At 48.1% G+C, this 14,070-nt stretch overlaps 1 long non-coding RNA gene across 1 annotated transcript in view; it reads left to right on the top strand.

The window, feature by feature from the left end:
- The first annotated feature begins 2,089 nt into the window (after window positions 1–2,089).
- LOC106792461 overlaps window positions 2,090–14,070 on the top strand; it is a 16,024-nt gene continuing 4,043 nt past the window's right edge. The window contains exon 1 of the long non-coding RNA XR_001382297.1: window positions 2,090–2,374. This is a non-coding gene — a long non-coding RNA (uncharacterized LOC106792461). The remainder of the gene's footprint in view (window positions 2,375–14,070) is intronic.

Raw genomic sequence — 14,070 nt, 5'->3', positions numbered from 1 at the left:
TAGAACGAATTGTTGTTATTTAAATATACAACAAAGTTTTTAGACGAACGAGAAAACCGTTGAGCGACACGATTGTCAATGAATGGCGTCTCGAACTTTTGGCTCGACCAAGCAGGGCTGTGAGTTTTTTTAGAACATGGAGGAGCATCCGACGATTGAAATTAAATCATTATTTCACTTTGTTGGATGTTTATTAAACTCTCTCCTTTTTATAAAATATAAAATCATCTAAGGCTGCGTCGAATATTTTTTTTATTGTCCTTAACCATTGCGTCGTGTTAAAGTCGTAATTCGAACGAACGCAACGACATACTGAAACGACGACTTTACGTGGTTACGGGATGATATTTTTATATTTGATCGATACTTACGTTTTGCAAATATATTTTCTTTTGTTTGGGTGGATCCGCATTAAATTCCGAGGCGCACGACCGCGTCCAAGTCATCTTGAATGGGGCCACTTACCCGTATAGGGTGCCAGGCCCGTAGCGACCGGTGCAGCGTCTTGGAAGGATCTCCCTTTAGAGTCGGGTTGCTTGAGAGTGCAACTCTATGTTAATAGTAAACTACATTTAAGGCAAAATAGGACCACGAGACCAATAGCGAACAAGTAATGTAAGGGAAAGTTGAAAAGAACTTTGAAGAGAGAGTTTAAGAGTACGTGAAACCGTTCAGGGGTAAACTTGAGGAACCCGAAAGATCGAGTAGGAAGATTCAGCGTCAGCGGCGTTACTCGGCGGATCGTGCGTCGTCTCGGACTTTGTTCTTAGGACACGTAATCTTTCCATGCCTTGTTTGGCGTCGCCGTTGTGTACTTCTCTCCTAGTAGAACTTCGCGACCCGTTGGGTGCCGGTCTACGGTCCAAACGGTAGACTGTCGCGTCGCTTCGGCGCACGAGGCAGACCCTTGGTCACCCGGCCAGCTGCCCGGCGGTCGAACTTATAAGGTATCTTGCCGCAATTATCGAACTGCGTTGGGCCCGTCGCAAGCGAGGCCAGTGTCTTACGGAGCTACGGACCCTGTGTATTTGCCTAAAATTCCTCCAACGTGGAGTTCTCCGGCGATTGAATTCAGCTAATTGTGAGGAAGGTGAAGGGGTAATTAAAACAAAATAATAAAAGTGGTTAAGCCAATAAAAATGCTAATGCTTTATTGGCTAATCAGGGAAAAGCCTTACGGCTTAAATACCCTGTTTGAATGCTACGTTACACGTTAATGACGATCAACCATGGACAAACCCGTAGTTGAATTCTCCTCTCTCTACCAGCTGTCACTTACGGGCAACGCACGTGGTACCGCTCCTCTCGTTAATCCGTTTGAACTGATTGGTACCAATAAAGACTGTTTCTTACCGTTTCGTATCGCCTCTCCTTTTCTTTACCATTAATTACCGCCTCTGCTGTCCGTTACGTTTCTATCGTTGACTCTAGGATGTGATTGCCCTACACCTGGGATGTTTGGAACGTCTACGAAGTTCGCTTGTATTATATGAAGTGTTCTCTTAAGCGTTCAGCGAAAGAATAGGACGAATAACGTTGATAATAGGTCCAGCAGAGCGTACGCACTCGCCGCCGAGTGGTGGGGATACGACCGTTAATATCGGACTAAAGGCGCGTTTTACAAAACGTGAATTTCTCGCTCACGATCGATTCCGATCGTACAGACACTCGTCAGGACGAAGTCAGGGGAAACCCTAATGGAGGTCGGAAATCGATCGTCGGAACTGGTTATAAAGGCGAAAGACTAATCGAACCATCTAAAAGTTTCCTCCAAAGTTTCCCTCAGGATAGCAGGCACTCGTTTGTTCTTATTGAACGTAAACGAGTCTCATCTGGTAAAGCGAATGATTAGAACCCATTGGGCCGAAACAACCTCAACCTATTCTCAAACTTTAAATAGGTGACATCTCTGGCTTTCTTGAACTATGAAGCCACAAGAGATTTCGGATCAGAGTGCCAAGTGGGCCAATTTTGGTAAGCAGAACTGGCGCTGTGGGATGGGATAAACTAGACGCAAAGTTATGGCGCCTAAGTCGACGCTTATAGGATACCATGAAAGGCGTTGGTTGCTTAAGAAAGCAGGAATCGAAGTTGGAATCCGCTAAGGAGTGTATAACAACTCACCTGCCGAAGCAACTAGCCTTGAAAACGAATGGCGCTGAAGCGTCGCGCCCATGCTCTGCCGTCAGCGGCAGGTGTGGCGGTTAGTCCGGGTTTACTCGGGCGCCGCTATGAAGCCCTDACGAGTAGGAGGGTCGCGGCGGTGTGCGCAGAAGGGTCTGGACGTGAGCTTGCCTAGAGCTGCCGTCGGTGCAGATCTTGGTGGTAGTAGCAAATACTCCAGCGAGGCCCTGAAGGACTGACGTGGAGAAGAGTTTCGTGTGAACTGCCGTTTTAATCGAGTAAATTATTCCTAAGCCCTAGGAGAAATCTTATGTCGATGATGGTGTGCAGACAAAATGTTGTTTTATTATTAAAGACACACGGCCGTTGGGCGAAAGGGAATACGGTTCATACTCCGGATACCGGCAGTGGAACCGCTTGCAATTCGGGTTCCCGTAAGAGAGTTCGTCGGAGTAGCCCAAAATGATCTGGAGACGCCGTCGGGAGATCCGGGAAAAGTTTTTTTTTCTGTATGAGTGTTCTAGTTTTCTGGAAACCTCTAGCAGGGAGATAGGGTTTGAAACGCGAAGAGCATCGCAGTTGCAGCAGTGTCCGGGTCTTCTTCTCGGACGTTGAAAATTTAGGAGAGGGCCACGTGGAGGTTTCGCGCCGGTCCGTACCTATGTCCGCAGCAGTTCTCCATGGTAAAGAGTTTCTAGTCGATAGACTAATGTAGGTAAGRGAAGTCGGCAAATTGGATCCGTAACTTCTGAATAGGGATTAGCTCTGACAAGCGGGGCGTGTCGAGCTTGGTAGGGAAGCGGGTCTGGCTGACGTACCGGGCCTGGGCGAGGTGAACAGTTTCGGGAACCGTAACTGGGATCCGAGCTCGGTCGCGTGCCTTGGCCTCACGTGGATCTTCCTTGCTGCGAGGCTTCCTTTCGGTTTATCCGTTACAGTCGTCCTTTTCGGCCGCCATTCAACGTTCAGCTCAAAACTGGCACGGGCTAGGGGAATCCGACTGTCTAATTAAAACAAAGCATTGCGATGGCCCTCACTGTTGTTGACGCAATGTGATTTCTGCCCAGTGCTCTGAATGTCAACGTGAAGAAATTCAAGCAAGCGCGKGTAAACGGCGGGAGTAACTATGACTCTCTTAATTATGCCTAATATCTCGTCATCTATTTTATTACGAATTAGTGAGAGTCATAGTTTAGCAAGCAGCGACCTCTTCGTGGTTCCCGCTAGGTAGTATCCTCCTGAGGAGGAGAAACTAACAGCTGCCTCTGCGTCGCTCGCCACGGGTGAATAACCCAGGTCTCTCCCTGTCTGAGGGTGTGGCGAACGTTGAACGAGGGAGAGACAGGAGGTCCTCCTCCAGGCTATGTTAGGCTGCCAACCCGGCATGGCCTTTTTCTGTAGGCTCGAAAAATACTAGGAAAGTATATTTCCAGCAGCGAAGAAACCCGGCTCGGACTGCTGGATCCATGGATATGACACAAGCAGCGAATGCTAGCAAATTTGCCAGTCCTGTTCCTAATACATTGCAGGAAGCAACCAGTACACTGAACAACACTGATGATGTGCATCAATGCCAAGAATGTCTCAGGTCGTTTGCGACGAAGCGGGGCTTGGGTGTGCATGTTAGGGCGGCCCACCTAGAGGTAGCTAATGCTGCCATTTCCGTCGAGAAGGAAAAAAAGTGGTGGTCACCGGAGGAATGTAGGCTGTTGACTCGTGTGGAGGCCCAAGGCGTCTTGAGTAGAGTTAAATTTATAAACGAATTTATTCTCTCTCAAAGGCTAGGCGGCCGCACTCTTGATTCTATCAAGGGTGTGAGGCGTCGAGCCGATTATAAACATCTTKTCGCTGCTGCTATTCAGGAACTCCGGGCTGTCAAAAGTCCGGACGACGTGGGTAGTGGTAGCGGCAACGCCAGTGCTCCTCGGAGTCAAGGTTTGTCGGAGGACCGGTCCAGGCTTTCCGGGGAACTGTTAAGAAACGAAAACACGCTAGAGAGACTATGAAAGTGTGTTCCCTCCAGCTTCTCGGCGGTCTGGTGCTGACCGACCAAATGTGCACACCCCAGTCGATTCGAACAAAATACCATCTTGGCGGAAGAGACGAAGGGCGTACGCCCGAACGCAAGATCAGTTCGGTAAGAACCTTGGCGAATAGCGAGAGAGGTGTTGGATGGTGCAAGCGGACCACGTCCCTCCAGTCTACAGCTTATAGCTGACTACTAGTGACCGATAATGGCCCGTGAGTCCACGTCATACACGCTCGCTGCAGAAAGACATAGCAAGACCAAGCCACAGGGTCTTTGGCGCCCCATCTCACAAGTGGAAGTAGAACGAATAAATGTTCCACTTAATTCCGCAGTTGGTATCGACGGTGTCTCGGCTAGACAATGGCTTAGTGTGCCGGTGATGATCCGTACCCTCTTGTACAACATCATAATGGCAAGAGGAGGCTTCCCGACAGAGATGCTAGCGAGTAGGACAATTTTCCTTCCGAAAAAGCACGAAGCCAAGACAGCAGCTGACTTTCGCCCGATCAGCATTGCATCTTTTGTTGTACGGCAGATGCATAAAATTCTCGCCGTCCGCCTTCGCAGCGTTGATTTGATTAACGTCAGGCAGCGTTGTCTGTTGGACGGATGCACGGAGAATATCTCAGTCCTCGCCTCATTGCTAGACGATGCCAAACGCATGCTCAGGGAGCTACATATAGTCTCCCTGGACTGCGCAAAGGCATTTGATAGCGGGAGTCACGAGGCTATTACGGCAGTGCTTAGGGAATGTAATATGCCTGAGGGCATGATCGAATATGTAAGCTATACCTACTCGCGTAGCATAACATACTTAGAAGTCGGGGGCTCACGATAAGAGCCGATACACGTCGGCAGGGGTGTTCGCTAAGGCGACGCGCTGTCGACCCTTATCCGCATTCGCCCTTTACCATCAGATGTTGGATACGACCTGGGTGGCACACGCATCAACACCTTGCTGTACGCTGACGATACGATACTTGTGGCATCTACGATTCAAGGCATGGGAGTACTGGTGAAGACGATCGAGGAGATAGCAGAAGGTGTGGGGCTGGAGTTTAGTACCTCAAAGTGCTCGGCCCTCTCAGTGGTTCCGTCCGGCAAAGCCAAGAGGTCTAAAGTCTTACCGAACCCTTAGTTCGAACTAAAGGGTGCAAAAATTGCACAGCTATCGCCCTCGCAAGAGTGGTGGTACTTGTGGGTGGACTTTAGACCAATTGGGCCGTAGAAGGTCGGCGGGACACTGACGGTCGAGTTACAGAGGATAACGAAAGCCCCACTTAAACCGCAACAGCGGCTTTATATTATAAGATCTATTCTTCTGTCTCGGTTATACCATCGACTCGTACTAGCTGGCACTACCATTGGAATGATGAAGTCCTTGGATCGGCAGGTGCGGTCCTCTGCTCAAAAATGGCTCCGCCTTCGTCCTGACGTGCCCAAAGCATATTTTCACGCACCAACGCGTGAAGGGGGTCTTGGCATATCATCATTCGAAACAGCAGTGCTATGCCGTATTATCGAACGACTGGACGGCATGGCACAGTCAACATCACCAGCGGCCAAAGCCGCGCACGATGAAGCCTGGGTACAGAACCGAATAAGATGGGCTTGTCGTGCGCTCACCAAAAATAACGGTGAGGCTCTGCGCAGCAAACAGGATGTCGACAGATGGTGGTCTGAGGCCCTCCATAAGTATGTGGATGGACGCGAGTTGCGCGAAAGCGCAAAAGTCTCGGCATCCAGCTCTTGGGTACAATGGGGGATGGCGTTGACCGGACGKGACTTTGTCCAGTACCATCATGTCCGGATCAACGCCTTGGCCACGAAAACCCGAACATCTCGTGGTGTACGGAGAATCGGCTCGGATATATCGTGTCGTGCTGGCTGTCAGGCAACTGAAACAGCAGCCCACGTTATCCAGTCGTGCCATCGTACCCACGGCGGCCGGATAATGAGACACAACGCGATTTGCGCAGTGCTAAGGTCCGGCCTTCGTGACCAAAGGTGGGACGTTGAATTGGAGCCGAGGATCCGCACGAGTCAGGGGGTCAGAAAACCTGACCTCGTTGCTGCAAGGAATGGTAATTGATGCACAGGTAGTCAGTGGAGCGACGGCTTTAGACAGTGCACACGAGAGAAAGCGCGCGTACTATGCCGAAAATGAGGACCTGAGGTCTGAAATCGGCAAAAAGTATAATGTCCGACCAACCGACATTTATTTTCGCACTTGTACGCTCTCGTCACGCGGGATTTGGTCGGCGAGTTCGGCGAACGGGTTGCTGGCAATGGGACTGTCACGAGCACTCTTAGGGTTTATTACCCTGAGGGTGATTCGTGGCAGTCATACGAACTGGAGCAGATGGAACAAGATGACTGGCATTACCATAAGACCTGGTAAAACGCTACCAAGAGCTGGAATTGGTAAGCTGTTTGTGTTAAAATTGAACGAACTGGTAATAGGGCAACGTGCACACTTCAATCTAAAGTCGGCAGCACGCAATAATGCCGTGGGCAGTGAGGTTTAGTGGGTAGTTGGTTTCGGCCAGAGTCCCACAGTACTTACCTTTTTTGAACGACGTGGTAAGTCTGCGTAAACGCATTTCTCACTGCCACGAAACAAAAAAAAAACAAAAAAAAAAAAAAAATTTAAGGCGTGTAAGGGGAATTGTCTTGTTGACTAGACGAGTCCCCTATATAATACCATTCTGCTTGCTGAAAAGCACAGCGATTTACGGCGTTCGTTCACATATGTGGACGTCGCCTTAAATGAACGCGAACTTCGGTTCTCGAATTGCTCGGGTGGAAATTAATTTTCTCACCACGCACATACGGACATCTTGCTAGACTTGCTGCTACGTCGATGGGGACCTTCACTCTCGTACCGACTATAGAGCGCAGTAGTAAGCCCCGCGAGGGGATATATCATATGGGTGGTCGGCTCCGGGATGAGATATCACGGGACGGCATAATGCCTTTATGACGAAGCTGCTGGTGGCGTTGGGTTGCATTACGATGACCAGGCGTCAGAGTTTAGTAAGGTGAAAGACAGGGAGGTGTCTGAATGGCCTGGAGACCATGCCGTGCAGGGTAATTCCGTGAGGTTTAGTGGGTAGTTGGTTTCGGCCAGAGTCACACAGTACTTACCTTTTTTGAGCGACGCGGTAAGTCTGCGTAAAAGCGTTCCTCACTGCCACGAAACAAAAAAAAAAAAAAAAAAAAAAAAAAAAATATCCAAATGCCTCGTCATCTAATTAGTGACGCGCATGAATGGATTAACGAGATTCCAACTGTCGCTATCTACTTTCTAGCGAAACCACTGCCAAGGAAGCGGGCTTGGAAAAATTTGTGGGGAAAGAAGACCCTGTTGAGCTTGACTCTAGTCTGGCACTGTAAGGAGACATGAGAGGTGTAGTATTTAATTTATTTGACATTTTCGTTTCGCACACCGTGTATGTATATATGCCGGGCGAACTCTTAGTTAAATTTTATTCTATTTTATTTATTTTTTGATTTTGCGATATTCGGTGTGCTAATTTCCGTTGCTGTCACCGTCCTACCTACTCCTCTCCTAAGATAGGTATGTGAAGCGGGTATTAATTAATTTTTTATGTTAATTTATTACTTTTTTTTTTTTTTTTTTTGATAATTTATTTGTCATCGTCATAATTTATTATCTTACCTTTTGACAAATATTTTAACCTATTATTCTACCCCCTTTATTTTTATTTTTATTTTATTTATTGTTCAATTTTTAATTTTCCGGATTTTCCAAAATTTTCATTTTCTGGATTTTCTGGATTTTCCGATTTTCCAGAAATTTTAATTCACCCCCTATTTTCATTTTTAATTTTATTTTTATTTTTCATATTCTTATTTCTYATTTTTTCATTTTTTCCCAATTTTACATTTTGTAATCTTATTTCACTGACTGACTTTATTCTAATTTATTTTATTTTTATTTTTATTTTATTTTACTGACTTGTCCCTATTGACCTTTTCGTCGATTTTATTTATACACTTTTTTGTTAACTTATTCGTCCTGCTCTCGTACTTGTCATCCAGGCGAAATGAACGGCGATAGGGTAATTTATGTCCTTTATCCTGTCGCTGCAGAGCTCACCAGCGAGCTCTGTCCTACCGCGGCGGTAGGACGTTTTCGCGGGTTTGGACGCCGGGATGGTGTATTCGCGGGGGCGAAGCGGCTCGAGGACCTTGCAATACATGTTAAATTTGCCCATAAGAAAGAGGCTAAAGTTCTAGCAAAATGTAGCGTTTGTGGTTTCACCGGCAACGGCGTGTTTCAGCGTCGCGCGGTGACCATGCACTATAAAAATGTCCACGGGTTGCCTCTTCCTGCGAATATCCCTCCAGTCCAACGACCTGGGCCGAGTAGAGTCTCTCCGACGTCTTCAGTAAGAGGTACCACCCCCGCAGAAGTGAAGACGCCCCCTAACACGAGTACTGCGCTCCCGGGGGGGGAGCTATAGACATAGCATGAGTGCGGAGGGTCCGAGGCCGCGAGGCCCAGGTCGCGCGAGTCCCGTTAGTACGGGTTTTTCCCCCACTGATAGGGTGGCGACATTTTCAATAATTCTAATTCTAATTTAAATTTAAATAATTCTTTCGAAATTCTAGCTAGGGATGACGACGGAGGAGCGTCGGCATCCGCCAGTACCGGCGAGGAGCTCCTCCCCGTTGGGGGTACGAGTCGGAGGCCGGTCTCGAGGACGACGTCACCTCGGAACGCAGCGGCGAATAGGTGTCCGGAGGCGCGCCGTCAACGCCGTGCGTCCTTCGAGCGTCGATTCGCTGCCAAACGCGAAGATTCGCGTCATCGAGTCCGTGTCCTTCGTCGAAGAGCTGGAGATCGCAGCTAGAAGAGTAGCTACTTTCCTCAGCTCTCAAATACCACCACGGAGAGGAGGTCCAGCCAGGGTTGGACGCGTCCAGCCGGTCAATGCGGGACAACAGATTGCTCCTGCTTCCCAGATGGTTCCGACCACGGGTCAGGAGAGGACGCGTCAGGCAGCGCGGCTTCAGCGGTTGTATCGCACCAAAAGGCAGCGTGCGGTGCGTGAGGTGTTGGCGGGTCCGGCCACAGTCCGCTTCGCAGACTGTGGCCGGACCCGCCAGCATTTCACTACAGTTCACGCTGCATACACCGGTGGGGTCGAATTGCCTGACGTCTTCTCGCAACAGGCTCCAAATGAAGATTCCAACGGCGCCCTGGTCGCTGGTCTCAGTCAAGAGGCAGTCACGGCCCGGCTCTGGAAAATGAAGAACTCATCTCCTGGGCCGGACGGACGCTCTTATCTCGATCTGAGAGTTTCTGACCCGGGTTTCTACGTCCTTACGACAATGTTCAACGCCTGTTTGAGGCTGGAGACTGTCCCTGCCCCCTTGAAGGAGTCTAACACTGTACTCCTGTACAAAAAGGGAGACAGGGGCAACCTGGGCAATTACCGTCCAATAGCGATGGGGAACACCACCGCCAAGCTATTCGCGGCGGTAATTGCCTACCGTTTGACCGGCTGGGCGCGAAACAATGATAGAATCAGCGCTTCCCAGAAGAGATTTCTCCCTTTTAAGGGGTGCGTGAAGCATAACTTCATCTTACAAGAGGTATTGACGGATGCTAGAAAAAAGGGAAAGGAGTTAGTCGTCGCCTGGTTGGACCTCGCAAACGCGTTTGGATCGGTCCTCCAAGCGGCTATTTTTGACGCACTCCGTCGCCATCAAGTACCCACTAAAATAATTCATTTAATTCAAAATCTTTATGGGGGGGGGGTCGCCACCCGTATCAGGGGGGGAAACGGTCTCACGGAGCCTGTCCCTATCCTCTCTGGCGTTAAGCAGGGCTGTCCGTTAAGTCCCATAATTTTTAATCTCACCTTCGAGGCTGTCATACGCCCGCTATGCGGCCTCGAAGTGGGATACAAATTATTTAATAAAAACTATAACAACTTAGTCTACGCAGATGACGTGGCCCTGCTTGCGGGCACGCCTGGGGAGATGAGGACACTCCTAGCTAGAGTGGGGGATGTAGCGCGCTCGTCTAGCCTCGCCTTTAATGCGAGAAAATGTGCCTCCATCCACATCGGTAGAGGGAGATCAGTGAGGCGAGTCCAGCCGACGCGCCTCATGATTCAGAAGGATGAAATGAGACCGTTAGGTGAAGGGGAGTCCTACGATCACCTCGGCACACCGACAGGGTTCAATAATAATCAAACGCCGTATGAAACTATTTCCGGCTTAATCAATGACGTTCGCGCAGTCGATGCAGTTGCCTTTTGGCCCCGTGGCAGAAGCTGGACGCGGTTGCGAGTTTCCTGCTACCACGTCTGGATTTTTGCCTCGGAACTGCACGAGTGAAGAAGAGTCCCCTGAAATTAGCGGACAAGATCATCAAAATGGCAGCCAAGGGGTGGCTGAACCTACCTCAGCGAGCGAGCGCGGAGGTAGTTTTCCTACCCCCTAGGGAGGGAAGAGGCGGACTCCTCCCGCTCGCAGACCTGGCCGATGCTCTTACACTGGCACATGCTTTTAAACTTTTAACATCTTTAGATTCGAGTGTCAGAGCATTGGACTGGGAATCGCTGAGGGAAGCAGTCTCTCGGTGGCTGAAACGCCCTCCTAACAACGATGACCTTGTCAGCTATCTGTCCGGAGAAATCACAGCAGATTTCTCCGGACCTTCGAGGGACGCTTCCTCACTCTGGTCAAGGGCTAGAAGCGCTGCGCGGCGTGGGGTTGTTTTTTTTCTATACAAGTGGGAATGGTGTGGGGAGCGCCAAGAAATCTCCCTGGGGTGCCGAGCTAGTGGGGGCCGGACGGTTCGCGTTACGTCGTCATCAAGGAGCCAAATCGTTGGTCGATTGCGGTCCGCAATTATTGCGCGGTACCGGGAGAGGCTTCTCGCCAAGCCTGACCAAGGTAAGGCGTTTGAAGTCTACTCTCGATGTCCATATTCGAGTCACTTTATGCGGGACGGGAGGAATACCTGCTTCGCCGATTGGCGCTTCATCCACCGAGCTCGCCTTGGCGTCTTGCCTCTTAACGGAGCAAGACGTTGGGGGGAGGGTGACAAGCGTTGCCGACGATGCGGGGAGACCGAGACGATCCCGCACGTTCTGAACCATTGCGGACCGCACTCGGCCGCGAGGCAGCTTCGACATGACGCTATCGTGGAGCGTCTGGTGAGGGCAAACCGGATGCCTGGAACCGTATCGGTCAACCGGACTGTCGAGGGCGTCGACACTTTGAATGCAAGTCTTAGGCCTGACATTGTGATCCGGACAAAAAAAGTCCTTATTATTGATGTAGCCGTGCCTTTTGAAAACCGGAGGGAGGCCATCGAGGAGACTAGATTCATCAAAGTAGCAAAATACACTCCCCTGGCCAATGATCTCCGGCAGCACGGCTACGAGGTCTCTATCGTCCCATTCACGGTCGGCGCTCTCGGTGCGTGGGACCTGCGGAATGAACACGTCATTGGTCTCCTCCGTGCCCACAAAAGATATGCTGGCATGATGAGAAGGCTGATGGTCAGTGAAACCATCCGTTGGCCCCGCGATATCTACGTCGAACATGTGTCCGGTGTCCGACAGTACTAACGCGACAAATTCTGTAAAACCTTGCCACGGTGAACCGGACTCCTCGGTCGTGGGGGAGACCGGCGTAAGTCGAGTCGCGATTTTATATATCTATTTATTAAAACCTACCATTTATTTATTAATTTATTAAATCTTAATACTTATTTATACTTTATATTTTCGACACGCCATTTTTCTTTTTTTCTTTTTTTTTTTCTTTTTTCTTTTTTTTATATACATATTACATACAAAATTATATTTACAACATTTATTTGAACTAGTATTATATTTAATGGTTTTTTATACAATTTTTACTACTTTCTACTTTCTTTATATATTTAATTTATTTCAGAAACCATTATATCTCTTATACTTATGTAATTTTCCTCCCTCATGTAGAAGAGTCGATTGTATTAAACCCTCTCTCCAAGGAGGAAACATTTGTTCAATATTGAATAAATATTATTATATAAGTGGGAGATGGCGACATCGCCGGTGAAATACCACTACTTTCATCGTTTCTTTACTTACTCGGTTAGGCGGAGCGCGTGCTTCGAGCCCTTGTGCTCGATTGTCACGGTGTTCTAGAGCCAAGCGTGTAAGAGTGGCGNGCGTGCTTCGAGCCCTTGTGCTCGATTGTCACGGTGTTCTAGAGCCAAGCGTGTAAGAGTGGCGTGAGGCTTTCGCCGATCGCCGTTAATACTCCCGCRTGATCCGATTCGAGGACACTGCCAGGCGAGGAGTTTGACTGTGGCAGTACATCTGTCAAAGAATAACGCAGGTTTCCTAAGGCCAGCTCAGCGAGGACAAAAACCTCGCGTAGAGCAAAAGGGCAAATGCTGGCTTGATCTCGATGTTCAGTACGCATAGAGACTGCGAGAGCACGGCCTATCGATCCTTTTGGCTTGAAGAGTTTTCAGCAAGAGGTGCCAGAAAAGTTACCACAGTAACTGAAGTAAGTAACAAGTAACTGACTTGTGGTAGCCAAGCGTTCATAGCGACGTCGTTTTTTGATCCTTCGATATCGGCTCTTCCTATCATTTCGAAGCAGAATTCGCTAAGCGTCGGATTGTTCACCCGCCAACAGGGAACGTGAGCTGGGTTTAGACCGTCGTGAGACAGATTAGTTTTGCCCTACTGATGACTAGTCGTTGCGATAGTAATCCTGCTCAGTACGAGAGGAACCGCAGATTCGGACATTTGGTTCACGCACTCGGTCGAGCGGCCGGTGGTGCGAAGCTACTATCCGTATGATTATGCCTGAACGCCTCTAAGGCCGTATCCTTTCTAGTCAAAGGAGACAACGATATCTCTAGGAGTCTCGTGAGTCGAAAGGCTCAAAACAATGTGAAACTACTAGGTGATCGGTCTTTGGGCCGGTCATCGCCCGAGCCATTTTGCCGTACGGGACCAACGACCGTTGCCGGGATCACACCGAGCAATGGCACGGTCTCTTACGGTCGATTTTGGGTCTCACAGTTCGATGTCGAGACTCGAAATCGTCTGTAGACGACCTAGGTACCTGGCGGGGTGTTGTACACGGTAGAGCAGTTACCACGCTGCGATCTGTTGAGACTCAGCCCTTGGCTTGGGGATTCGTCTTGTCGGATAGACGAGACCCCTAATAATATCCAATATTGTGTATATCAAGAGGGATTAGTCATAAGACATTAGAACGGAAAGAACTTTCTCTACATAAGATATATTTATATTTTATGGATAGAGAAAAGACTCGTTTTGATGATAAATGACTATTGTAAAAATTGTAAAATGATGCGACTAAAGGACTTGGAAGAAATTCGAGCCGGTCGACTTGTAAACTGATGCGACTAAAGGACTTGGAAAAAAATCAAGCCAGATGACTTGTTAAATGATGCGACTAAAGGACTTGGAAAAAAGTCGTGCCGGTCGACTTGTAAAGTCGTGCGACTATGGTAAAGCGATGCGGTTATGTAAAAATCATGGGACTATTGTACTTAGTAATGGTAAAACTTTTTTTTTTATAATAATAAATATATTTATTTTTAAACAATTGCTTATTAAAGTTAAAAATTAAACAAAGCTGTATATGAATTTTCGCTAATATATCTCAGTCGGTTCAGATTTTATCCATTTGTTATAAATAAAAAAAATATTATAAACGTAGTATATTTTACATCTCTGTTGGTTTAATTAAAAAAAAACTTATTTTTTATTGTAATTTGTTTATAACAATTTTTATTGCAAAATAATAAATTTTTTAATTTTTTAACAATTGTTTAATAAATTTTACCTTAAAACAAGGCTGTATATAAATTTTCGTTAAGACATTTCAATCGGTTC

This window comes from Polistes canadensis, unplaced genomic scaffold (assembly GCF_001313835.1).
Source record: "Polistes canadensis isolate GaletaPanama2010 unplaced genomic scaffold, ASM131383v1 scaffold_436, whole genome shotgun sequence".
NCBI classification, from domain to species: Eukaryota; Metazoa; Arthropoda; class Insecta; order Hymenoptera; family Vespidae; genus Polistes; species Polistes canadensis.
The sequence above is the reverse complement of the archived record's forward strand: the minus strand, read 5'-3'. Positions and strand labels throughout refer to the sequence as shown.